Consider the following 25,044-nt stretch of genomic DNA (forward strand, 5'->3'; position numbering starts at 1 on the left):
GACAAATTTCTGTGGATTCACATTTTCTTATTAGAGTAACCCTTCTTAGATAATACTCCAAATTTGCCAATGTCTTTATTATTTCCCACATTGAACCTAGGAGCAGAAAATCTTTATTGTATATTTATTTTTGATGTTGCAAAAGGAGTTTGATTACTTTGTATGGCAACTTACGCCTAAAGAGAGTTTAGAAAATGATCTTAATGTACTAGTAAATAGAGAGGTTTGATTAATATCCTTTAACAACAGTGAAAAGAACCACATTTTATTGTACTCCCATGACACCGCCAAGCAGTGGCAGCAATAATCCTTCACCACACTGTATAATGAAAAAAGCACTACAACTTAAAAAAAGAAAAATTACAATTCACTATAGCTTTCCTTTAGAGTGCTATAAAATGCAACCACATTCACATGACAGTGTGTGCGTGTATATGTGTCTCTTAATAAAGCTTCTCTGAAGGGCAATACAGCATGTACCATGGAAACAGGGGTTGCCATGGAAAGAGTAGAGCTTTTTAGTAGATGGCAAAAGAAATGAGGATTTGATTCCCTCTTTCTCACTTGTCTTAAAAAAAGATACAAATCTGTGTAACTATTGACCTCAGTAGAGTTATTCCTGAGAAACGTCAGCATGAACAAACAGACCCGATACGTTCACAGCGGAGAATTTTTGGCATCGGGGCTGTGGTGATGTGTACAGGGCTGCATTTCAGGGCAGCTCTCCAGCTATCCCTTACACCACACACAGCTCTGCAGCCAGCCCCCCTCAGGCACACTTGTGACATATCCTTCGAAACTCTGCAGGAGCCAGAGCCACAAGCCACAGGAGAGGGGATTTGCAAACTTGCTGTTCCTCACTGGCTCAATTCTCATGCAGAAAGTGCCAGAATCTTTTACCTGCCAGATCTTTTCTTTGCTTGAGTACAAAATATTTGCTGTTATAATGTACATGGTGTTACAAATGAATGAAAAGCATGAATCAAATTAACTTAAAGCATATTGGTTTTCAGACATGCTTAAAACAAAGACTGTATTGATGTGTTTCATCTAACTTACTCATTAAAATGGCATTCTTGATGTCCTCATGTTACTGTAATCTCTGAAGCACTGGACAAACAAGTACATTTGTTTATCACTCTTTCCTTACTAAAGAACAGGTTTTTATTAAAGAGATCAATCACCTGTGTACACTTTAATAGCCTGAGCTGTGCATGTAAGACAGAGCTTGCTTCAATAGCCCACAACTCCTGAAGTATAGAGGGACATGTAAAAACATTTGTTGCTTTAATAAAACAAAATATTTCTCAGAGCTAGCAAGTACCATATTAAAATTAGCAATTTGAGACAGAAAAGCAGTGCTTAGAAGAAACGAATTCTAATAAAAGCAGCAGAATCAATCCTGTCACTTACTTCCATGAGACCCTATACTTCTAAGCAGAGACACAGAAACACTTTACATGCTTAATGCACTGCCTTCCCTCTTATTGAATCATGCTTATTGTGGAAACAGTCTTTTGAGACTTCTAGCTGTTTTGAGGTAATTGGAGGATTGCTGCCTCTAATGAATGGTCTCCTCATAATGGAGGCCAAAGTGTTCAAAACAATGTCAGAGGCAAAGCGTACAAAGGAAATCTTTTCAGAAATGCCAATGAACAATCCTGAAACACATTCTTTTACTAAAAGATGATCTTTCTTACTAGGCTACAGCGTAATGAAGTTGTATTAGAAGAGGAAATAATGTTTTATTAACACTGTTGGATGTTACTACAAATTGCAACAGCCACCCCTTTTATGATGAAAGGCAGCAAAGAAATCTAACATTAATGAAGACTTCATTTTTCACAATCAAGCGTCAGTAAATAGCTAAGCTGTTTATTTAATTGTCAAAAATTGTCCTTTTACCTATGTGAGAGTGAAGAACAGGAACTTTCTCATTAGATGAAAACTTCCAGTTCAGTGCCTGTCAAGCTTTTGAGAGTTCTAATAAAATTTTTAACTATTTAGTTTCATAACAAGATTATCTGTTTCATTTGGGGAAAAAAACTCCCTTTAACTGCCAACTTTGATTAAGCAGTGATTTTAGCAAATGGACATGTCATGCAAATAAACTGTTAGCAGCTGTAACAAGAAAGATAAAAGCTATTGAAATATCATTTTATAGGGAAACAAGCCCACTATAGGTAGCAGCAACTACATAAAACACTGAGGTGAACAAGAAGTGTTTCCCAGATTTTGAAAATAAAGTCAAAAACACAGAAGAAAACCAATCCTTCATCTCCTATCAGCTGTTCCTGTTGCCAATGATTATGGCAATATTTCACAGAGAACATATGGCAGTGTTTATAGCCATCAGGCAGTATTTCACAGAAGCTGCGACACCATGTGTCCACCAACTAGCCTTTCTGATTGCAATTAATTAGAGAAGCAGGAGGCACTTTTTAAATAACATTACATCTTAGAGATTCCTGAAGTTTCATGGCCCATGTACAAGACTAAGTGACAGGAAAGTCTATTAAAATTGTAACAAGCCTAGCACAGTGAGTCTGTCCTTGAGGAACAAGGCCTAATAAAAAAAATGCTCTCCTTAAGGAGCATAAGAAAGAACAGAAACATAATAAGCCATTCAGGGTGGTACTTTGGAAGCCTGCAACAATAAGGAAATATTGAAGACCTTTAACAGGCCATTTTATGAAACAGATTCTGCAGAAAAGCTGCCATAGTGAAAGCTATAGAGTTGGTTTATAGTTGCAAGACCCAAGAGGATGTGTACCAAAATTACGTGGGGATCTATTAAGGAGCCGAAACTCACAAAATTAACTGTGGCAGTCATTTCATGACTCCTATTTTAATAAAAGCAAGGAAGAGAGAAAAACTAAGGGTAATAACTACCCAATAGGTTTTCATACAGAAGTGGAAAGCTGAGCTTCTCCAGCCAGCCCCTGCAGCTGAGTCCAGCACTTCAGGTAGCCCCACTCAAAGATAAAGCAGGGGGGGGCAGAACCACCCCACAATGCAGCAACTTCAGCAGCACTGCAGACTATTCCCATGCAATTATTGCCACGAACAAAGCTTTCCATTACAGAGGTATTTTCCCAACCCAGTGCAATCTGAGCCATTAGGAATGAGCCAGGAGAATCACACAAGCCCAGTTTCATACTACAAGTGATCCAACAGGCAAGACACCAGTCAAAACTGATGGGAAGAAGTTCAGCATCATGTTCCTGCATTTGGGATTGGCTCATAGCATCCTCTCTCCTTACTGACACCTTTGCCCCATACAGCCTGCTTCCCTGCTGCTCCTTGTCTTGAGTTAGGATTCCATTTCCTGGAGAAATGGAGTATGAGAGCAAGCTGGGAGGAATCCTGTCCTACTGCAGCCTCAGCGGAGCTACTTTTTTCCAAATCTCTAAGCTCTGATCATATAACTGAGCTCACTCTGCAGCTCAGTTACATGGACTCCCATGGCTGGAGTCCAGGTGTATCTCTCTTCTCTCCAGACTCTTAGTCTCATACAACTTTAGAAACTCAACATCTTTGAGATCCCACTACATCCACTGAATTTTTATAAGTTGGCCAGCAACCTCAGAAGTTATTAAGACATATCAACAGTGCAGCCATCCAAGCCTCTTTTCCTCAAGAAATCAGGCTTCAATATTCCTTTGCTATTATATTCTTGTTATTTTAGTATTTCCTTCATTTCCCCAAACCTCTAACCTCTAATTTTTATCACAGAATTCTCATCTTGGGACACAGGAATTGCAAATGGTGTTGGTAATAATGGAAACATTTATTTTTATTATTCTTAAGAGCAAAATTCCACAATATACCCATGGTGGATCTTGAAAAGGTAAACTAATGACCACAATACACCTGCCTAACTCCAGTACAATAACCTGGGATCTGTTGTTCACACGTGCAACATGACAGAAAATGCAAGCCATGTTTAAAAGTGCATCAGGCTGTTGAGATTGGTAAAAATCTTTTCTCTGGAACTAGGCAAACTATTTAGAACTCCAGGTGCAGCCTCAATACCAAGCAGCAGCTAAAAATGAGCCACCATTCCACCCACCACTACCCTTGCATGATGACAATAGGGTAACTTTATAAATAAATAAGCACCAAAATAAAATGACAGTTGGCAACTTCACCATCCTTGTCTACACTTTCCTAGAAGTAGAACTAATATTTTGAGCTGTGCATGTTGAATGCTTTCAAGGTTTGTACTCCATCAAAAAGTTCCCAAACTGTGAGGCTGACAGCTGCCACCAACTTAACAGCTATACTAAAGTTCTTGGCACAACTTACAGTGGCTGCCCTAAAATTTAAGAGTAGCTTCAATGTTGAAAGAAAATTACAATATATTCCTTAATAAAATATATTTCAATGAAAAGAAGAAAAAGCTCAGAGAGAAATTCCTATGCAATATGCACCACCAGCTGTGGTGCCATTTCTACAGCAGTGTCTGTTATTTTTAGGACAGTTACAGAAATGCCACTGATAATCAAGAGCTGTGGCAAGGATCACCCTCCCCTGTAAATCCCTCCTTTTGCCTCTTTCAAAGGACTCCCATGGGTGCCCTGCTTTCCATGTGGGCTGGAAGCTGGACAGGCAGCCAGCCCATGTCCCTGGGATGGTCAGAGGCTGCAGGCTCTCCCTTCCCTGCTGAAGGGCAAAGGCACTGCAAGGAGCAGCTTGCACCCTTGGTCAGACCCAACCCAGTGATCCCGGTCTAGCTGATGCAGCCCAAAGCCAGGGGAGGAGTTGAAGGCAGCAGGATGGGCCCAGGGTGTGGGCAGCAGCACCATGTACCTCAGCCTTAGATTTTATCAACATCAACACTGCTTTGGGTATGACCCACTACATACAACTGTGGTCTTTCAGGGAAAGAAAAAAAAAGCCTAAAAACATTAAGGATTTCAGTGGGAAGGAGGTATCACGCCCAGAGATTCTCTACCTCCCATAGTGGCTGGCTGGAAAGATAAGCAGATGAAAAGCAGAAGAATAATTTATACTCCCCACTAGCTAAAGTGGGGAAAATATAATTTGTCCCCAAAACACCAGGATGTAAAAATACAGCTTTCTTTTGGACAAAAAATATTCTTGACTCAACTATATGCATAGTTATCCTTGTAACAGTCATGTCAGCAGAAAGAGTCAAAGCAATAAAAACAAATATTTGTAGGATATCTGTGAAAAAGCCAACATTTGAGCAGAGCTCATCTGAGCCCAGCATTCTGCACTAGCCAGCCTCCTAATACCAGAGACCCAACTAACCTTAAGGCCAGATTTGAAATGTTTTTTCTTTTAAAATCTGACGTGCACGACCTGGCACCTCGCTGGTGAGAGACCAGATTCCAGTCCATCACCTGATTTGCTGACAGGCCTCTGGGTGATCAGTAACCAGATGATAATGAAATGAAAACCAAGGTGGTTCTGGCAGTCACAGTTCCCACCTCTCTGCAACACCGACACTGCCCCCAGGAGCTAACAGAGCAGCTGATGATCTGATCTGTGGCGTATCCATCCTGTGTTGGAGAGACTGGGCCCTGCCACCAGTTCATGTTGCACAAATTAGAAATAATTAGGAGATATAAATGGTCATTTTCATGAATAATTGACTTCTACCGTAATTATTAGAGTTCCAATCACCTCCAGAATTTATTTGTACAAGTACCTCAACACCACAATTAAATTAATTTTCTCTTAGGCTAACAAAGGGATTTGACGAATAGCTGAGTTGAAAGAAAAAGTTTTCCCAATATCAAGCAAATCTACAGAAAACTGAATTTCATATTCCCTTCCTGCACACACCTTGAAAGAGTCAAGTTAAAAATGAACAAATCTGAATTTCCAGTTCTTGTTTAACTAACCAGATTATGCTTTAAAAGTTCATGTAATGCTTTTAGAACTCTTCTAGTAGAACACACATTAGTCACTCAGAATGAACTATATCTTCAATGTAGATTACTTAAAGATGTACCTACACACATTACATGCTATTATCTGGATTACCTTTAACAGGAATAAATGGATAATACAAAATATGCTCTTTTTATGCAAATGGAACTTGGCAATATTCTAGTTTCCTTGCACAGGCTGTTTACAAGGGAATGCTGTTATCAGATGTCACAGGCTACTTGACACCTTTGCACATATCACACAGAGGAATGACCAAGAGAATTCTTAGCCTGAGCTATCCTAAACATGACACACTTCAGATTCTTTCCGCCTAGAACAGTGATGCTGCAAAACAAACAATTAAAAAATTTAAGCTAGATCAAAAGCAGGTTTTTTTCCTGCAAGAACAGCTACAGAAATCACACTGAACATACTGTTTTGGAAGAATTTTGAAATAATATTCCTTGATTCTTACTCCATTCTTCAGATGTTTTTTAAAGTCCTTACACCATGTAGTATGCTATTTCTAAAGACGACAGTACCTTATAGGTCAAACTGTCTCCTGGTCGATGAACATTAAGAGAGTTTATGGTTTATGTGAGATTGTTACATTAAACAAAAACTACCCCAAAAAAATCTAGGGAAAAAATGTAAAGTATGGTAGTTTTTAAGCATTTGAGTGCAATGAAAATGGTAGCAAAGACTACTGCTAATGAAAGTTTCTAACTGAAAGACATGCAAACAAAAAAAAATAAGAATCAAAATGAAAGTTGTTTGTTTTTACTAATAAAGAATTATCATTTGATTGGTTTTTTCCTCAGGAAAGGTCATTAAGGTAGCAGCTTAAAGAATTTTTTTTTTATCTTCTTCAGTTAAAATTATCTGAATGAATTTTTCTTGTTCTAACCCTTCTTTTGGTCAAGATTGACTCAGAATCAAGATTCATCATTCTTGAAAAATGAAGGCAAAACCCACCTTCAAATCAATAAAGAAACAGTAAGAGAAAGAAATATACATTCTACTTTATTTGCTTTTACCAAAATTCAAAGCTGATTTAATAATACAAACAGTATTCTTACACACCATAACTTTTTATTCAAGGTCAACTATATCCTCATTATCCATTTCAAAATTTTCTTTCGTCAACAAGCAAGCACAAATTGCATTAGAACACAGCCCAGGGCATAAAACACCCAACAAGAACATTACACTGAGTTCCCAACAGAAACAACTGAAGACCATTATACACCTTTTACAAAACATTTACTTAAAGTTCAGAAGGTGAAAAACAGAACACTTAAAACCCTTGTTAAACCACCCTAAAAAAAATCTTTGGTCAATTATTTCAAGAGTGGATCTTTCTCCATTATATGCAGGCTGTAATGGGCATACCAAAATGTTGAGGCTTCTGATTTTTGCAGTTTGGAAACATGCAAAAATCATATTTGTATTATATCCAAGCAAAGGCTACAGATAACTCTTTAGGCACTTCTGAAAGATCAGCAGGGCTGTGCCTACTCCTGAGCTATCAAACAAACCTGAAGGGCTTGGAAGACAAGGGGAAGGGCTGCTTTGGGTTGGGTTTTTTACATTACTTTAGGAGAAAAAGAAAAAAAGGAAGTACCTATATTTGCCTGCACACTGTAGCTTGGGCCCTCTGTGTGCTTCAGCCCTGAAATCCCACAGCCATGAAATTCCACAGCCCCAGAGCTGCACACCATGGTCCAAAAGCTGCATCCTTGATAGTGGGCACTCATCCCCTTTGGGAGGGGTTCAACAAGCACAACTCATTGGATGAAATCTGGGACTCACTTTTAGAGGGAAAGAGAAGAGGCATCTTCAAAAGAAACATTAGAAGCAACATTGGGAGATGTTGTTTTGTTTGACACTAGTGTTCAGCTCGTACTCTTTTTTACTACTGTAAAATAAAAGACAAGCTTATATCACAGCCCTGAAAACACAGAAAAGAGGACTAAGCTGGAAGGTTTTGGCTTTATCAAAGGGCACACTGCATGGCAAATAAGCCTAAGCTGATCTACTATTAGAATGGAACAGAGTAACTCTCACATGCTTGTACTTGTTGTGTTGTGTCTTTTTCTTCCATCTATTTCCCCTATGATCTGAATTCACAAGGCATCATTTGTGATAGGAAGAACACTAATAATTAGGTTATTTATACTTTGTTCGCATTTTCTTCAACTGAAAATTACTGACGTTAGAATGATATTTGCAAACTGATTTGTATTCATATTTCACTCTTTGGAGGCAATGATAATTCTCCAGGACACAGAATTCTCCCTAGCATTTTGTTCTGAGTAAATGCAGCAATAGACTAGTAACTCACAGCTTTAGAATATGCTCCAAAATAGTTGTAAGTCTCAAAAAGGACCAGCGGGAACCAACCACATACCCACAAAGGTTTCATGCTTCTAGACTACAGCAGTGTGAAAATTGAACCACTAAATCTTTAGGGCAGTAAATGACCTTGAAAACTCACTCAAGATTTCATTTATTCATTACCACAGGATTTATCTGTTCTGAACATCAGACTTGCTTCACCACCATGGACTTGCCTGGCAACTACTGATGTGTGCCTGACCCCAATTACTGGCCTGGGCCAGGCCCAGTCACTGTGTGAGGGCACTGCAGGACAGGTACCATTCCAAGGGTCCCCTAGTCCTCTAGCCCCAGTTTGCCAACCCCTGTGGATCAGCCAAGTCCATGTTACCCTCAGCACATTTTTCCCAGATTTTTGGCTTCTAGCACAGCTATGCATCAAAGGTTTAGTGTTTAGCTCATGTTTGCTGTCAGTGTCCAGTCCCGATAGAATGTTCTGGGTATTAGAAGAATTTTTCACCAATCCCAAATGACCACTGCATGAAGACTGCTGAAGCTCACTCCTAATTCTTTTAATCTTGAGCGAATCCTCAGTCAACAGCCAACATCCTGGGCCAGGACAGTATTCCATGGATGAACGAGGTCCCACAGTTCTGTCCCTCAACTCTAAAGAGGCAACCAGGCACCTAATTCACCTTGATTTAGCCAAACAGTCACTGATGTGGGCAATGTGCACATGTGCTGCAGCATGGATGACACACATCACACTGAAAATGCTCCTGCTGAAGTTCAGCAGCAATAAATAACAAAAATAGAGCAGCTGCTGCATGACTTGGCAAAGCAAAGTCTCTGGGCAGCTGCAAAGCATAAGCTCCCATGCTGTGTACAGCACCAAGATCTCATTAGGTTTGCTCAAGTCATGAGGCTTTTTTTAAGTCATTGCCATAGTTCTCAAATTGAAAGTTGGAGATTATAAACTGTTACCTCAATCATTTCTTGAAAACCTAGACCAGTTTAGATCACCAAGGGCATTTGAAGCAGACACCTTCCTTGAAGCTATAAAAATGACAAAGCGAGAGTAGCACAGCACATGGACACAAAGCAGCAGGACACATTTTACCCTTTCTGCTGCATCACAGATTTACATTGTGTCCAGAATCTCACCAAATATTACAACAGCATTACTCCTTCAGCACAACATACATTTTCAGCCTCCACTGATCTGAGCATGCTCTGACTTCCAGAGTATTCTTTGAGATCATCTTCCCTACATTCTCATCTCACTAGCTGGCCTCAGGAAAGGGCATGTCCTGCAACAATACCAAGAAGTTCTTTGTTTTCTAAACTCCATCCAAGAGCAAATGTATTCCATTGGGTTATGGATCAGAGCCTCAAAAACATCACTGACCACAAAGTCATGTGGAGTGACCGGGTTAGACAAAAAGGGTACAGAAATCTCTAAACACTAGCCAGCAGGAGCTCTCCTCTGGCCAGACCCCAATTTGAACCTCCTCTGACCCCTCCAACCATTTGCTGCCTTGGCACTTGGCCAGTTTGGTCAGTGCTCTCTGAGAGCAAACTCAACAGACCCTCAAAAATATAAAGAAAAGCAAATTTTTGAAGGGAAGCCACTTCTGCTGGGAATAATGAATACAGTGGTGGTGGAGCAAGTCAGCCTAGACAGAAAACATACTGTCAACAGTGAAAGCATCCTCACAGTTGTTTATTTCTTGGTCCCCTAGTTAAAATAAAGCTCTTCTCTTTTTTGGCCTCATAATGTCATGTCAGATTGTCCTTCCTTTTCAGCCGTTTTTGGTTTTGCATGCATTTCATAGGATGTTTTTTATAAAAGCGGAGGTGTTCTTGGCATTTCTGCCACAACAGCAGGGCTTGAACTTAAGGTCAAATTAAAGGAACAGTGTGTTCTGCTACCATGACAACCATTCCAGGCTAATATCAGGTACTAAGATACCAAGTATGAAGTGATAAAATCACTACATTAGTTTAATAAACAAGTTCTATTGTCATCATTTTACCAGATATATATATATGGTTCACTGAAAAAAAAAAATCAAATTTCAGAACTTATTCTGCTTGGCCTGTCATTCATTATCTAACAAAAAAGAAAAATTATTACCTCTCTCAAGAGCTTCAGAATTACAGGTATATTGAAAACTCATTAAGGCTGCTATAGATTTTTAAGCCATATTCTAGGTACACCAAATTTTGCAGACCCTAAAGCAAAACCCTAACATAACATTTAATTTCAATTCTCACTTTACATATTCATACTCCGCCTCAGCCTTTTAATAAATGTATAATTGAATTTTAAATATAAATCTTAATGTGTCAAACCATAAAGTTAAGGGCACACCTTAGAAATTCTTTATACCAAGAGGACGAATGTGAATGAAAGGCCTTCTCAGCACACATCCAAAAGCTGGTGCACTGAGCTACAACCTGGGCATGTCTCCCACATCCTTTACCTCACATCCTGGTCCAAAGCCAGGTCCCAAGCCAGAAAGACTAAACAGCCACAGTGTTTGCTGGAGCTGGATCCAGCTAATAAAGGGAACAAGGCTTGCCAGGCCTGGATGCAAAGTAACCAGCACCAGAGGGTTTGAGGCAAACACCTCGAGCAGCTCCTAGAAAGCCAGGCCAACGCCAGACAGGGAGAAGATGTTGCTGCATTTACTGCTGGAGTGGGAATATCCCACCAGCTCTGCTTCCCCCTGACCCCCTGGGCAGCCTGGACTGAGATGGCCAGTGAAGGTGCCAGAGACACAGATCACCATGCTGAATGAGCGCCCCTGCATCAGAATTGCTAATAAGACAAAGATTTAAAATGTCACTTTTGGCTAGTGCTGACAGTAGTGGCTAGAGAAATAATTAACACTGATTTCCATATTACTGATAATTTTGCAAATGAAAATGAATGGGGCCAAATGGTTCTGAGAATTTAAGATAACTCCAGAAAGTCAGGAAATCCAACAGAGTCTGAGCACTTTATTGCAAAATAATTTGAAATTACTTTGCATAGTAATAGGATTCTGGAGATATGTTGTTAACCATGCAGAACAGCCACATTGATTGAGAGCTGCAGTAGAGAAAAATAAAAGTTTTTTCCACAACAGAGGATTGCAAGACATTTTTGTGACCTTTTTAACCAGATAAAAAAAAAAGTCATCTCAATTCATCCACCACAAATCACCAGCACAACATCACTCAAAAGACAGAGATAGGTCACCAGGCCCCACCAGAAGAGACACTGCCTGTTTTCATCAGCCAAACCAAAGCAGCAGATCCAGACAAAATTTCTGCAGCATTTGCCTGGTTGCCTCAGGTGCCCTCAGACATGCTTATATGAAAGTCACATCATCACTGCAAAAAATTAATCTTTTCAATATATGAGAAAACATTTAGAAAACATGCCAACAAATTTGTCTTATTTATTACATTTAATAAATGCATACATCGAATATTTACCTTCCAAATAAAGTCAGATCAAAAATGAATTGCTGAGTAACAGAAACATGCTCAGAAGCTGCTATCAGAAGCTGCTGATTCCCCATCCATCTCATACATTCATCTGCCTCTTGGCACCTGCTGTTTGACATGGATTTAATGCAATAGTGTCAGCCTGGCATCAGTGAACAAAACACTGCACAGGAGTGGCCTGTGGTCTTCCATCCACACACAGACTCAAGAACTGTAAGCTGTAGCTGCCAGTTCCTCCTAAAAAGTCTCAGGGCAGGAGGACTAGCTGACCTAACTGGTGGGCTGTTTGAATAGCTTTTGCAGTGAGGACACAGCTAATCCTTGGTTGACAGGCCAGCCAGGGGATTTTTATTTTTTTACCTGAGATTAATGGACTTGACATCCATGTTCCCACAGCTTTTGCTAAACACACAGTTCAGACCTTATTGTTAAATACCACCAAGATCACAGAAAACTAAACTCTTATGACAGCAGAGTGACTATGCCAGAGGGCAGACTGTTCCGAGACAAGTATTGGATTACTCCAGAAATGTAACACAGACTAATAGTGCACTACAGAAATGCTCATGATCTTGGGCCCCTGAATACCCTGAATACCCCTGAATCCTTAAAACTAGCCTGACCTTTTTGAATAGAAAATAGATTGTGAGAGTTCCAAGATCTAAAAAGATAACTTGTTATTTCAAATTATACTGGGAGATCATACTCACATATAAGTTTATGTTTATCCTGTTTAAGTCAGGGCATATGCAATCAACTTGACCTTTCATTTTGTATTTAGTCACTACTCAGAGCAATATGACTAAAGTATTGGTGGACATCTCCCTCCTTCAGAATTCTCCCTCCTTCAGGTTGGAATGTGAGACGAAATGCAAGACTCAGAAATCCTAATTTCTGTTTTTCCTCTACATTTTGCATAGATGCCAATAATAAAAAAGAGTTAAAGCATGCCAGTCTGAAATAGAAAAGCGGTGTCAATTCATCAGGGATGCTCTTTAAACAGTTATCTCTGTCTGAACTATTCTTGTTTTAGACTGAGAAGTATTTTAAACCTTAATTACTAAAGTCTGCAAGACTGTGACAGATCTGTCTTTTCCTTATGGGCATCTTGCCAGGATGAAACATGAATTCTTTTAAGATCACCATACTTAATTAGTGCTTCAGCCAAGTTTATGGTGCCTACATGATTCAACAGACTACTTTGGCTTTGGCAAGTGGATCTGACTGTTGCAGTTGGGGAGCTTCTAAGGTCAAAGCCATTTTTCGTGCATTTTCACAATTTGTCATTATGTCTTGTTTGTGCATGGATTTTGATTTCTCTGTGTAAAGTAGAGACTAGAAAACTGAAATTTCCTGGACCAAAAAAACCTTACTTTGAATATTCCTTACTACATCGATAGTCACCGCTTGATTGTTGGTTCAAAATGTTGTTATAGAACCCGGGTATGCATCTACAACAACAGCTCTGTATGGCAATGGAGATCATAGAGATGGAAGAGCTGAGTTATTGTCCAGGAGACTATTCCAGGTTATGAAAAGCACAGCTGGGATACGAGAATGACGTTGTATTAAAAAACCAGGAAAAGGCACAGATCACCTGGGAAAATCAGTCTGTCTTTAGCACTACCTATCAGCTCTTGGACAGCACCTGGGCTGCAGAACACGCCCAGCACCGTGCCATGGCACTGCCTCTGCCCAGCAGAGCCCTGTGGCACAGGGAGCCACCCTGCAGTGTCCCAGCCACCGGGCACTGCCATCCCTCAGCTGCACCTCCTGCACTCAGCCCTGGCTGTGTCTGACATGGGGAGATGACTGATTAAAGTGACAGGGTTTCAATAGAGAGAGGAGCTTGTTTTAGCGCGGGCTTGTCTCCTTCAGTAAATCTCTGGCTTTATCAGCTCTGTGCAAGTGACTCATTTAGCCCCGATGGGTGGCAGTCCCTCCCTGGCAGCCCCTTGTCAGTGACAGCCCTCAGGTGCCCAAGCACAGCAGGTTTGATACAAGTCACACCCTGCTGCGAGCAGATTGACCTGCAAAATCATGCAAGGCTCCTTTTAAGTGTGTGTTCTAGGCAGGCACAGCGAAACCACAGACTCCACCAGACTTGGTAAACTTTCTTTAGCTTCTCCATTTCCTGCACCTCATTTATATTCACTCTGGAGGGTGAATAAAAATAACCAACGACCCAGGCAGACTGACTACTGTGCAGATACCACATGAGCCAGGAAATTTCTAAACAGTCTTTGTATAACCAAGTAGTTTGCCAGACAACACTGGAGTGGCTTTCAAAAATCTGCATAGCCATATAGAAGATGAAATATTAATATGTTTAATATTGAAATATTTGATTAAATTAATATTAATTCACCATTAAATTTTTAAGACTTTCATATTTCATAAGAAAATCACAGTGAAACTACCAATAGGGACTTAACATGTGAACCAATTATACAAGACCATTAAGCAATGCCTCCAAAAGCAATCCAAACAGTTCTCAGTGATAAAAAGGAATTAAGTGAATTTTGTTTACAAACCAGTTTGTGCAAATTCTCACTGGAAAGGAGATTTGCTTTTACTCACAAATGTATCATATATTTTACTAGAACATTAACATATCATTCTTCTTCAGTTCTGTAATACACACATTTGGTTCCATCTTTTTTTTGCAATAAAGTAAACGCTCTGAATTTTTTCTATGGTTGTTGGTGAATGTTCTTGAAGAAGCTGACTTACTGATAGGTGAAAACAAAAGCTCTGATTGCAATCAATTATCTTCTGGCAAAGCAATAGGGACAATAGTGGAGGTGTTTTCAAGAGGGTATATTCAATTTCTGCTAATAGTTCCAAGTCTCACAGTTAACTTCTTCTTGAGGATCCAATTTTCCTTTCCACAAGTACACCTATTTTTCTTCTATCACAGCTATTTTTAAAAAATCATCTTGATAATATCAGATTACTTTAAAGTATAAGCAGTAGATTTTGTTCAGTTAATTCCTTTCCTTTATATGTTCTTCTAAGGCAGTTCACTTTTGCCCTCTCAAGTATTCACAGTCTCCAACAAACTGCAGTCAGAACATCTCACTCAGTTCACCTGAGCTTATACAGTCACAATGCAGACACATTGAGTGTCAATGCAGACTATCTTTCACCGTAGCAGACTCAAATTAATTTTTCAATAACATTAAAATCTTGTTTGCCTAACGAACAACACTGGACTGCAATGGTGCAGGGGGTTCATAATTAGATAAAGCCATTGTTTGGAGGCAGACAGTGCCCGTTCACAGTTCAATAAACCACTTGTCACAGTTGCTTGGTCAGAGCAGACCTGGGTGTCAATGGGAACAGTTAACAGCCAGGCAGCAAAATAAATTGGTCTCCTGGGTAAATAAATTGAACATCAATATGAATATGCTTATAAGTAAAGACTGTAATTTATAAAGCTTTTATAAATACTGCTTTATATACCCTGATGTTTAAGGAAAATGCCTTTGTGTCTTTTATGTTTTTTTTTTTTTAAAAAGGCTTAACAATGGCCTTTTGTCCATAAGTTTCATACGTATTACTGCTAACAATACAAAATCATGCCATCACTTACAGCAAAACAGTACTTAGGGTATTTTTCTTAACAAATAAGTACAAATAATTACACCAGATTAAGGTGTTTCTACATTTTTCATGTTAGTTTTGCCATGTGGAAGTACCCAAGGGAATCAGACAGAAGCCCACTGAACACTACCCTGCTTCTAGCCAAGATGAAATGTAACTTCTTGGCTCTCCCAGCACCATCAATGTGTGTCCATTGGTGAAACCTAGCACACAATGCTCTGGAACTAGAACACAAATTTTAACTTTTCATTGTGAGACTACTTTATCCTTAACTCTTCAAATGGGGTAGATTTATCTAGACTTTTGCTTGTGATTAATCTCAAGAAAGCCATTAGTCCCACACAAGATCAGATACACTTAATGGTTCTTAGTCCTTACTTCACCACAACTAGATAAATGGCTAAGAATACAAATTATGCTGAACAGTCCGCAGACTAAAATACAGTCAAAGAAAATTTCATGGACATCTACTGTCCTTTAAGAAAACTGACATGGTAAAAAAAAATCTGAACACAATGAATTTTTTTTATTTCTGTATGCGTGTGTGTGTATATATATATATATATATATATATATATATATATATATATATACACACACACACACACATAAACCCCCCATAAACTTCAGCTGTTCAAAATTCATGAAAATCCAAATACAAAGGTTCCTAATAATACTGCACTTATTTGCAAAAGTGATCATTATTTCTGTCCTGTGTCTAGACTGAAGAAAAACTGATGGATTGCATTTTCTGGAATGCTTCCCAAACCAAAGAACAACAACAATGTTATTATTTCCATGGAAATAGTTTTCTTAGCCCCAAATCAAATTTCCATTTTAACACATTAATCCATGTACATCTATAAAAAGAGGAGGTAGAAGGGAGGAGAACAATAACATTAGTAAAATCATACATAATTTTGGAAAGAATTAGGGAAACACACTCTGTCTTGCTGCTTCCTTTACTCTTCATTTTATTTGTCCCCTTTACACTACTAAAAAGAAAGGCAAAAATATCTATTAGGTTTCAAGTCCTAAGCAATTAATCACATGAAAACTATTGAACTGTTTTAAAAGTTACCTCTTCAAAATGCATAACATGTTTGTTGTTAAAAGATCATTATTTTATTTCAATGCCATTCATAAATGACTTATTGAACTCAAATGCCTCTTTCAACTCTTAGCATATATTCCAATGCTTCTGAACACCATCTGCACTGCTCACCCAAAATTATTTTTCTGCTCTTTTCAAGAGAAACGTAAAACATTCTCTTTTGTAGACACTGCAACACTTCCATTTACCAACCCAAAGAAACAATTAATTTGCTCCACTTTCTTCAGAGGCAATTCTAATATTCTTTTCTTTTTCTCAAAACATCAAATACTGAACTTTTTATTCTAACTCAGCCCATTCTGTGATCAAATACCAAGTTCATTTCACTTCAGAACAGCTAGTTCTATTTTTCTTTCCAAAGCGAATCTCAGAAAGCAGGTCAGGTCCAACTAATTACAAGCAGGTTTATTAGAACAGTCCAGATATGGGTGATTTCAATAGAAATCTCTGCAGGAAGGGAAGAACTGCACATTACTGGAGAATACAAGTGACAAGGTCATTACAAGCCCCCTGTGTCTCCCTTAGCATCTCAGATCTGTTCTCCCTCAATTTCTGTGTCCTCTTTATATTCAAATACAGATGTCATAGTTTCAGTTCCTCTCTCACTTTCTACTGTGTTGGAAAATTAATTTTTCACTGTATCTGAAGGTTGGCTTTAATGATCCTGATACATACTGTCCAAAACAACTTGGAACAACTAATTTGGATTTCTTTTCACAGCCTTGATCTGACAGGATCCTTTCAGGGCAACATGACTTTACCTGCTCAGAGGCATATTTCTATTAAATATTTGCTCATTTTTTTCCATGTAAATTCCTAAAATATTATTTTTATTAAAATTTCTTAGATTTTTTTTCTCTAGCTGTCATCCCACTTTGTTATATTGAAACACAAAAGTAAAATTCCCTGCACAGTATTTATATAAAGTTTGATAATTCAGGGCCAAATTAAATTTTTTTTTCCAGAAATTTCTCTCTTTTCATATTTTTCTTTTCTTAAATACACACAACTCATCAGCACAATGCTGTTTGTGCCCACCACAAAAGGAAATTTCCTCCAGGAGGGATCCAAGCTACAGTGCTCATAATTGAAAACCAGACAAGGAAGGGAAGCCAACAAAAAGTCAAGAGCTGGGGAAACTGAGCATGCAGCCCCTTCTAAAAGCATGGCTTTCTATTTAAATGCATAATCAAGACTTTGACATTCAATCAGGCGGTGTAGCATGATTATTTCAGTGAGTCAATAAAAAAGGCATTGTTGTCACAAGAATAAAATAAAACTTTGATACAATAAAATTCAGAGACATCCCTAAAATTACCCAATACCATAATCAGATAAATATAGAAACAAAAAATGGAAGTAAAAGCTCCAGTTAAAGATCAACACTTGGTCTTTTTTCAAGCTGGACAATAATTCCATCCAGTTGCTTAATTTCTTTTTTAATTTGTAATTGATTTACAGTGGAGGATGTGCCACAAATTAACCTCATTTCCAGTTTTAAGCTTTTACCTCTAGGAGATAAGTAACACCCCAGTACCAAATAACCAGCCCACCTTTTTACCACATGAATCCCACTCTGTCTTCCTTCAATCCTTCCACCATTTCTGGCTCAGAAATTACAAAAATCAGACTTCTGTCTTTAGTATTCCCCAAAAGGCCTACCATACTCATAATTGAAAACCATTTTAAACTGAAATGGCATTATGAGCATTGCTGTACAACTGAAATAGTATGCATATTCTAACAAAAGGCAGGATCATAATGCATGAGTATGAAAGTCCTAAAACATGACACTGACCGTGTTAATCCCGGAATCTCCTCCCCCTACTGAAAGCGTGCCTTTGCAGCCCTCATGTTCCCTTAGCACAGCTTTATTTTAGCACAGAAAATAAAGGGAAACTTTTTCTTCCTGATTCAGGCTGGTTTTCCTTCAGGTAGATGAACACTGAAGTAGAAAGAAATTGTCAGTGTAATACCCTGCTTGAATGAAATCACTATGCCTCTTATCACAGAGCAGAACCAAGAAATACATCAATAAATAAAGATGTATTATTCTAGACTGTCATTTTGGTTATTAGGGTAATGTATTCCAGAAGGAAGGGAGGAAGAATAGAGTGCTCTTCCAGTAAATATGTGGCTCTGCAGGTATTAACTGAACAGAAATACTGTAGCAGAGCTCCAATTTGCAGGAGCCTGCAGCAAGGTTGCATTCACAGCAAGGTCAGTAAAAAATGGCAAATACATTAGCAAGTAAGCTACTCTCATAAGCGTATGACACTTTTTTCCATCAATATTTTGTGAGAATTTAAATCACAATGATTTTATTATTTTATAAATCTAGGTTAGCATGTGTATAATGACAGGGCAGTTCATACACAGTGTCAATATTAAATGCCAGTTTTAAATTCAACAAGGCATGTTATTAAAATGAAAACTGATTGACATCTCCAAGGAGCATTAACTCTCCCACAAGTAACTCAGACCAACCCCCCTAAAGAGAGCAAATTATGTCCACTTCAATGTCCAGCAGCCCTCCTACACAGGGTATGAGCAACAACTCACTTCCACATACACCCCTTCTGGATTTAGTCCAATATGATTCTGTTATTTTTAAAATAAGGGTGCATACTACCGCAGAGGTATTGGCCACCACTTGTGGAAAAGGTCCAGAAATACCTCTGGCTGTGAATGTCACAGTAGTAGAGAAAAAGACTTACCAAATTGATTTAAGTATCATATAAAGCTTTGGCAGCTTGAGGAAGAGTAAGAATAACCTGCAAGTGCTCTGATAATTTCACTGCTATTTTTCATCTGATTTGTCAGTTAGTGGTTAAATCCTGGTGTTACTGAATTTAACCAGACATGTGTCACTGACTTCCACAGACTAAATATCTCCCACCACAGAGACCTTTCCTGAAACTGTAGTCAATAGAAATGTTATTAACTTGTATAATTGCAGAAAAAAAAGTATTATTACATCCACTAGTCAGTACATAATATGACAAATCATGCTTCATTCAATATCCTGTAATTAAAAATACTTCTTTCAACAGCTGGACCATTTAATGCAGTGAGGCAGCACTCCCTTTCACACTGCACAAGCAATGCCTGGCTAAAGGAGCTGAAAACAGACCATACCTGTGCCAAGTGACCACACTGTGCCAACCATAACAACTGCAAAGCTGGGAATGAGAGGTCAGAGCAAGTCAAAGTGGTTAAAGGCCACCAAGGCACGGCTGGGCTGCACCAGCTCCAGGCATTGCAGCAGGAAAGAGAAAACATGGCTTTGCTGGGTCTGCAGAATGGTGTGTGAGTGACAGGGTGGATTACAAGGGTCAGTGAGTAGTCGTGTGAGTGCAGCTGAAAGAAGTCTAGGAAATCTTGCAAACTGTTAGTGGGAAAGGGTTGACAAGTAATGGGTTTTGTGGGGAGGGGGTGGATGAGAGCTAAAAGATGCCAGCATGGTTCCAAAGACCATGACCAAGACTCTTGTTCCAGGTCCTCTCTTCAGCAATAAACTTTTAACTAAAAGGATTTCCTAATTTTATTTTTTTTTTCCTAGCTCTGTCTAAAGCTCTCACAAGATGTCTCTGATTACTTCTCTGGGCATTTCTAAATACACAAAGGCAAGATCTTCTTGCATGATTACAGCTATTTGCTATTTGTCTTCCATACACATACCTTACCCAAATGTAAACACCCTAGAAAATCCAGCCATTGGTTACCTGCTTCTTGCAGAGTTAAAAAGACAAGGTATTGACACAAGTCCCTGAACCAATCCATCAAAAAACATCAAGAGAAGGCAGTTGTTACTAAAGCCAATGTATACTTTGCACAACTAATATCATGAGAAGAGTGTTCCATCAATTTCAGATGGAGTTTAGGGCAAAATTGAGTGGACGAAGGGGAAAGTAGATGTCTGAAGTTTACAGGAAACATGACTATTTTATTAGTAGCTGTGACATTGAGAAAAACTGAATACCATGACAGTACAGTCAGAGCTGAAAGTAGTTCTGGGTACAGACCCAGAGCTGTACCACCAGAAATACAAGTAGAAAGAGGTGAAGACAGTGTTCACCAAAGCCCAGATGTTCTTAATCAAAGGGGCAGGTAACCAGCTGCCCTCCCTCAAAGAGCTTTCCACCACTGACCAACACTACCTCTGGGTTTTACAGAGCAAGATGAGTATTTTAGCCAGCTCTTGTTCCATGCGATCCCATCAGTCACACCTGCATTTATTGAACCTATTCCACTGAGAGCACAACTGCCCATTTTGGGATACAGAACTTATCTTCCCCTTAACTGTATTACTGTTATTGCCTATGACCTCAGAAATCAGGTATCTATTTACAAGTTCCTACAGTGGCTGCATTTCTACATCACCTCCAATTTATCGTGCCCCCAGACCTGCATCCTGCCTCTCACCTGCGCTGTGGTGCGTGTGCTTATCCAAGTCTGCAGCAGCAAGGATGGGGCTTCCCTGGAGCCACGCTGTGGCTCACCTGTAGCAATGACTGTCTAGTCAAACCGAGGCAACAGCACTACAACAGAGAGTTCTGGTTTACATTAGGAAGATATTTTCCAACAGTCATCACACCCAGGTTTCAGTGTTTGAACTCGTCTCTATTCATTGCTCTTCTAGGCATTTCTAAACCTTGATGTGAAGCGTGGCTCTGTCTCGCCACAGAACAGAGCAGCACAAACTCCTTCAGCTCCTTTACAGTCCAACTGGAGATACTGCAAGGTAGGGGGATTTTTTAAAAATTATTATTAGATATTGAAAAAAAATTTGCTAATAAGTGATTAAACAGAGGTGGTGCTCTATAGTGTGTAGATATTTCGGTTTTGTTTTTGATGAAGAGGACTATCTTTACCATCAACAAATAATTATCCATTTAAAATAGAAGCTGTAGATGTAAAAACTTTGAGTCACTTACTGCAGTTGGAAATTACTGATGAGTACTGTTGATTACCACTGCAGATTTTCAAAAAGCTTTAAGATTAAGAGACATTCACTGCTCTTCTTCTGTCAGGTGCCTCAAAAAGAAACCATGAGAAGAGACACACAATGAAAAACGGCAGGTTATAGCACATGAGACTCCTTATTAAAAACATAAAATGCCTTTCACTCTTGCTTTTATTAAGTCTACTTTTCAAGCCAAATGAAAGTTAGGTGAGCCCATTATAATACAAGTCACGTCTAACTATTTCATTATCCACGTCCTGCAGCACGATCGCCCACAGAACACCTTTTGAAAGCTCTGGAGTGACGGCAGCAGGTTGAATATAATGAACAGTGTTACAAATGGGGACATGAGACGACAGGTCTGGTGAAGAAGGAGTCTCCTGGAAACTGTATGGCTGTAATTACTGAGTGCTGGTGCTGTCTCAGTTGGCTTTGAACAAAGGTAACCGCCTTCAGCAAGTTATATTTCCTCAGCTAGCTAAAATGAAACCAGTCAGAGACACAAATATTTATGATACACAATACATAACCAAAGTCATTGTCTGCTTTTATTGCCTTTTTTTGTTGTCGCTCTGAAGTCTCCCACATCAACAGCACAAGAGAATTAAACAGTGAAGCACTGAATTATTTTTAAATTAGACTTCCAAAACTAGAATGTTGAAGTCATACTTACAAGAAGATAAAATGCTGTTATTCTGGGCACTATGCTTGCACGCCACCTTTATTTCTCAATAACTCATCCAGTTTGCTATTCAAGAATCTGCCAAGCAGAAGTCAGTGAGAGCTGAGACCCCTGACTCCCTGCATGTGAGCACCCCTCAACAAACACCCAGCAGGAACAGTTTGGTAATAAAGGGAGCATCTGGTGCAGACAACATTGGAGACAGCAAGACTGAGAAGAAAGCTCAGGCTAATCTATGCTTTCTCATCTGTGATCTGTTACATCTCAGAAATGGGCTCACCTGCCCATACAGTAAAATACCAGAGAACAGCAATCATGTCATAATTAGATGAGACACAAGGTGAAAAAGAATCTCTCTGTTGAAGTCATTTCTGCTATTAACAGCATGCCCCAACTCCTGTTTCCCTCTTACCTCTTTTCCTGGAGAATCATAAATTCTGAAAATTCATTTCCCAACACTAGTGATAATCATTAGGTTGTATAGGAGTGAAGACAACTGGAGCTATTATATCATTATTCTTCATCTTTTACTGGTTATGGTTTTATGCCTGCTGACAACTAAGTACCACACAGCCACTCACTTGCTCACTCCCCCAGGCAGGATGGCAGAGAGAATCAGAGAAGTAAAAGTGAGAAAACTTGTGGGCTGAGATAAAAACAGTTTAATAGGGAAAGTAAAAGCCATACACACAAGCAAAGCAAAGCAAGGAATTCATTCAAAACTTCAGGCAGGCAGGTGCTCAGCCATTTCCAGGAAAGCCAGGCCCTATTGCTCATAATCCTGACTTGGGAAGACAAACACCATCACAGAATCATTGAGGTTGGAAAAAACCTCAAATATTATCAAGTGCAACCATTGACCAAATACCACCATGCCCATGAAACCATGCAGCTGAGTGTAATCACTCCAAACACCCCTTCTTCCTTCTCTCTCCCCCAGCTTCATGTGCTGAGCATATCTCCATATGGTCTGGGCTATCAGCTGGGGTCAGCTGTTTTCCCTCCCAATTCTTTTGTACTCCCATTCTCCTCACTGGTGGGGTGAGGTGAGGAACAGAAAGGGTCTTGATGCTAAGTGCTGCATTAATAGCTGAAACATCCCTGTGTTAACAACACTGTTTTCAACACAAATTCAAAACACAGCCCCAGAGCAGCTACTGTGAAGAAAATTAACTATGCCCCAGCCAAAACCAACATAATGCCATATTTTTTCACAGTCAATTATTAAAAGAAGACAAAAAAACCACAAATCAAAATCAAAATAGGTTCACAGAGGTAAAATGAAAAGTACTACAAGTTTGGGAAAAAAGCATTATAATGAGCAATTAAAAAGAAGGGAAAGTTAGCTAGTGAAGAGATGAGCAAAAGATGAAACAATATGACACAAAATATAGTGAATGGAGTGAGAGAGGTCAGCTAGGTGCACCTGTACAACTCTTCAATGTGTTCAAAGATTTCATATCACACAATGCTCTCAATGATACAAGAAGGCAATATATTTTGAAGTGGACAACATGACATATAGAAAAAGCCTACAGAAGTTACTGCAACAGTATTAGAGTTATATCCAAAAAATCCAGAATTTCATTTAATTTGCAGGTGCCCAGTTGTGGTTCAGCTTTACCTGTGGAGCTGCAGAGCCACCACAGCAGTTCCCACCTGCCCATCCGCCAGTTATGGCTCTGTTATTGGCACGGGACAAACACGCTGGGAGCGCACAGGAAAACTGGTCTGCAGAGGTGAACTGGCAAGAAATGAAACAGCAAAGCTTTTACATATAGACACTGTGAAAGAAAAGTTATCTTTCCACTATTATCACAACAGGAAAGCAGGAAAAACTGCAGCACAGACTTATGAGGTAAAATCAGAGCTCACACTCTCAATATCATTTTCACTATTCTGCAAGTCCCACATTCTCATCTAAGCTTTATGAATGAGAAATTCATTTGAAAAGGGGGCTTCTATTCTTTATTACTCTGTTCTCCCTGAAGAGGCATAACCAAAGCCATAAAGGAAGCATCCTTTGTCAGGTCAAGGATCAAACCTGGGGAGAGTCCAGGACCAGAGGACGCGGGTTTCAGTTGCACCAGGGGAAGCTTAGCTTGGACATAAGAAAAAATTCTTCACTGAAATGATGATTAGACATTGGAATGGGATGCCCAGGGAGATGGTGGAATCACCATCCCTGGAAGTGTTCAACTAAGACTGGACATAGCAGAGCACCCACACTTTTACCCTGCCTACCACCCTACCAAAGCACTGCAGGACAAAAAAAATGCAAGACCTTCATACTAGGCAAAGAAAACAGTGACTGTTAGTAAAACTTCACACAAATAAATAAAAGTAGAGAAAAGCAAGTCTAACTGTCAGTACACATTCTCTAACTCTTCCCCAGAGGCTCACATCTTACCACTGCTGTAACTACAGTGCCCTAAAGGCCTCTGTGCTGCAGCTACAGTTCTGGCTTCTTTAACAGATTCCTGCCCTTCATCACACCTGTTACCACATTACATCCTCCCACTGCTACTCTAAACACCTTCCATTCACAGTATTGACAATGGGCAATTTCACAAGGAGGGCAAAATAAAGCAGCCATGCTTAGTCTGGAGCACACAAATTTACTGACTGTAAACTATGCTCACACTGCTGGTATTACTTAAAAGTGTTTGGCACTGCCAGCAGCCTGAGAGGCTGAAAACCAAGCCTAATTGAGATGTGAAATTTCCGCTTCCTTTTCCTCCTGTGCAAGCTGTAAGTATCCTGCAGGCCACAAAAGGTAAACACACCTGAAACATCAGACCATTAATTTTCTAGGTTGAAGCTCTTGAATGCTCCATCTCAGCTGGTTGGCATGGAGCATTAGGAAGCCACAAAATGCATTTCAGGATCTGACATGGAAAGCAGCACAGGCCCCAGGCTGCACAGGCATGGAGACGTGTG

General features: G+C 39.4%; 1 long non-coding RNA gene across 2 annotated transcripts in view; it reads right to left on the minus strand.

Annotated features, from left to right (window-relative positions):
• Nucleotides 1–22,671, minus strand: part of LOC134423052 (uncharacterized) — a 261,702-nt gene extending 239,031 nt beyond the window's left edge. For both annotated transcript variants that reach the window (XR_010028994.1, XR_010028995.1), the window contains exon 1: nt 22,517–22,671. This is a non-coding gene — a long non-coding RNA (uncharacterized LOC134423052). The remainder of the gene's footprint in view (nt 1–22,516) is intronic.
• Between the last annotated feature and the right edge of the window lie 2,373 nt (nt 22,672–25,044).

Source organism: Melospiza melodia, chromosome 11 (assembly GCF_035770615.1).
Source record: "Melospiza melodia melodia isolate bMelMel2 chromosome 11, bMelMel2.pri, whole genome shotgun sequence".
Lineage (NCBI taxonomy): Eukaryota > Metazoa > Chordata > Aves > Passeriformes > Passerellidae > Melospiza > Melospiza melodia.